This window comes from Tupaia chinensis, unplaced genomic scaffold (genome assembly GCF_000334495.1).
Source record: "Tupaia chinensis unplaced genomic scaffold, TupChi_1.0 Scaffold000153_1, whole genome shotgun sequence".
Lineage (NCBI taxonomy): Eukaryota > Metazoa > Chordata > Mammalia > Scandentia > Tupaiidae > Tupaia > Tupaia belangeri.
The window spans coordinates 1056297-1060056 of NW_006159624.1; the positions used below are offsets into that span (position 1 = coordinate 1056297).

The window sequence follows — 3760 nt, forward strand, 5'->3', positions numbered from 1 at the left end:
GTGGATGTTCGAATCAGATTTTATCATGCCATGTATGAAACTAAACTGATTGTGTATTGCCTTGACTGTAATCTGCCTTTTTCTTCCTTGAATGGTACCATCATCTCAGATACTCAAGCCTACAAACTTGAGGATATAATTCTTTGTTGCTTTCACACTCCATTGCCAAGTCCTACTGATGTGATCACATTTCTCATATTTTTTCTTCTTTCTATCAGTGATGATAGCCATAACCTCCACTCTGGTTATTTTCTTTCTCTTCTAGTCTTGTTTAACTACTGCCACTAAAGTAGTTGTCTTAAATGGGCACCGTTCTACTGTGCTGCTCACTATTCAAAAATGGCAATGGGTCTGTCAAAGTCAACAGTTCTTAGCCTGACACCAAAAATTCCCTATTACTTCTTCTAAACTTACTCTTTTCAGACTTGAATCTTACTTTTCTACTCCTCCCTGTGCTGTGGTGAAATTGAATTCTTTACAATATCCCGACTGTGCTTTATTCTTTCCACCTCCAAGTAGTTTATTCTATTCCTTTACTTAGAATGTGTGTCCAAATCCTGAGCATTCTTTAAGAATAAGCACAAGTTTTCCTTGTTACTTAAGCTTTTCCCTGATGTGTCAAGTTGAAGGTATAATTATTTCCTTGAACTCTAATAGTACCTTATCTGCTTCTAAACTTTGACATTTTTTTTTAAGAGAGAGATTTTTGCTATAGGGTGTGTGTACTCGCTGGAGAAACAGAGACAGAGAGACAGAAAGCAAGAAATCACCCCTGAAGAGGGGTGGCCATGCTGCAATCCCCTCTCCTCCGTTCTCCCTTTGGGATTTTGAGCATGCAAGCACACGTGTCTGGCGCGAGTCTCACGCTGTCAGGTCTGGGACGCAAACCGCAGTTGACTACGTGGGAGTCCAACAACACAACCATTATGCCATCTGCTGGTCCATAAACTTTGACATAGTTTAAAGTTCTCAGTTGTTTCTTCTTGTGTTTATGCCACTTACCTAATTATTTGTCATGTTTCCCAAATTATTTGTCTTATTTACCTCTAAACTTCTCTACATCATTTGGTATAAGAACAAGTGCAGTTTCTTCAAGGAATTTAGCATTGGTAGGAGAAAAGAGAACTCATGTGAGTAACTGCCTTGTACATAAAAATGAATGCTGAGTGACTGGAGGGGTATAGACATGGGAGGGTGAGGACATTATGTAGTCTGCATAATACCACATATCTGAAACTTAGTGCAAATTTACTTATGATTTCAAATTGAAAATGGTTTAGAATTAGGTTTGTTCCACTTAATTAAGAACCAACTAACTGTAATGCTATGTTGACTTTGTCCAGTTCTGCTGATTTTCTCCTGTGGGCTGGGTTAGAGTTTGTACAATTTCACATCATTTTATATATATATATATATATATATATACATATATATATATATATATACACACACACATACATCCATGTAAGAGTCTAGCACCTTAACCACTATGCCATGACCTGCTGGTCCCAACATTTTGTTGATTCAATCTAGAGTAGTTGAGGATGGAATGATTATTCCTTTTTGCTTAAAAATTGTTTTACCAGGATCAGCAGATGGTGTAATGGTTACGTCACTGGACTCCCACATAGTTGACCATGGTTCGAGTCCCGGACCCAGTGGTTTAAAACTCATGCCAGGCACTTGTGTGTATGTGCCTAAGATCCTGAGAGAATGAAAGAGAAGGGATTGTGGTGTGACATCTTCCCTGGGAGATGGGGGTGATTTCTCACTTTCTATCTCTGTCTCTGTCTTTCCAGGGAGCACATGTGCCCTATAGCAAAAATCTCTCTAAAAAATATTGTTTTACTGCGGTGTATACTTTATCTTTTGATCTTTATTTTCATCTTTTAGTGTAATTGCTGCTTCAGGTTTTTCATGCATGGCATCTAGGATTTAATTTTGGCAACCCTTGGTTCTGATGAATGAAACTCTAGTTTTAACCTTTTACATAAAAGGTAATGCTCTGGAATTTGTACAACAAGCACATATTAAATTGCTTTTTTACTAGGTTGGATTGAATATTTTCCATTTTGAGTTTATAATTTAGGAGTCACATTGGCAAGATTCTTGCAAAAACTGAGTAAGTCTCTAGCAAGACTGTAACCTTCAGGAGATCTACAGGACTCTAGGGGTGAAGAGTAAACAGAGGCTGCTAATGCTGCTGCAGCATGTGAATGCTGAAGCATCCCCAACATCACACTTAAGGGTGATGCTTTATTTATGCTAAAGAATTTATTTGTGTTCACTGAATTCCAGCTCATAACATAAAGCCCTGAGTATTCATTAAGAAGCAACAAAATTCCTTGACTAGTCACTGAGGCATTGTTAGCTGAATCTCTCATGAGGTTCATGTCACTCATCAGAACGCACATAGCACATGGGTCAAATTTCTCATGTTCTTTTGGTTGCAAAACAGAACTTACATTCTAATCAAAACCATCTATGAAAACTCTCCAAAGCTGACACCAGCCCCCTGGGCCACTTTATCATTTGCTAGACAGTTGCAAATGTCCTATTTGTTGATGTTCTATGAAATTTTAACTATTTAATAAAGATTTATAGTACATAGTTCAATACCTTGAGTTTTGATGTGACAAGGGAAAGTTAAAAAGGTATGATAGTGTTTCCCAATTTGAAAGGGTCAGTTTAGCTCAGATCATTTTAAACATGGTATGTCCTGAGTGTGCCCATTGAACTGAAGTGTTCTTCAGTCTCTGCAAGGTGTGTCCTACACATTGGAACACACTTCTGCTCAGATCTGTATTTCATTTCCCATCAAAACTGTAGTACCCCTTTGAGCTTCGTTCTAATTGCCTTGGGCCTTGACATCCCCACTAGGTTAGATAAGATTCTCTATGTCATCAGTCATTAAGAAGGGCACTGGTTTAATCTAGAGAAAACTAGACATGGCTGTCCTTACCTGGGTATCACCATTAATTTACTGTTTACCTGCACTCCTTGCTCCCTCTTCCTTCCACTATCAGGGCCAGCTATCTAAGATAGCAAAGGTATTCTACATAGAATGTTCTTGAGCTGCTGGCACTCTCTTCAACCCAAGGTAGCCAGTTTTACAGATTTATTTATAAATCCTTTGCTACCTCAGTTAGTTCAGTAATCCTTTTTCTTTCTTTCTTTTTCTTTTCTTTTCTTCTTCTTCTTCTTCTTTTTTTTTTTTTTGTAGAGAGATTTTTGCTATAGGGTGCATGCACTCACCAGCGAAGCAGAGAGAGACAGAGAGACAGAAAGAGAAATCACCCTTCAGGAAGGTTGGCCATGCCATAATCCCTTTTCCTCCATTCTCCTGATCGGATCTTGGGGACACATTCACATGTACCCGGTGTGAGTTTAAGCCACCGGGTCGGGACTCAAACTGTGGTCGACTATGTGGGAGTCCAGTGATGTAACTATTAAGTCATCTGCTGGTCCTCAGTACTCCTTTTTCTAAATTGATTGACTTCCCTAGCAGTTGACTTTGGGTATTTACAATAAAATGTTAGTACTTTCATTTTACTGTTTTTTTTATGTTGAAAATTTGCTAATTAAAATATGATCCTCCTATTTATTTCCTTTAATTCTCATGAGATGTAATTAATCAGTTTTTAAAGTTTACATTAGATAAAATTACTTTGCAAGACTATTCCCATCAGATGGTCAAATAATACAAGGGAGAACTGCACCAATAGATATTTTCCCCAGGAAGTCATTCTCTAGAACAAAC

General features: G+C 38.0%; 1 protein-coding gene across 1 annotated transcript in view; it reads right to left on the bottom strand.

Annotated features, from left to right (window-relative positions):
* The window catches only part of GRIN3A (glutamate ionotropic receptor NMDA type subunit 3A), a 180240-nt gene that overhangs the window by 102275 nt on the left and 74205 nt on the right, over positions 1–3760 (bottom strand). The window lies entirely within an intron of this gene.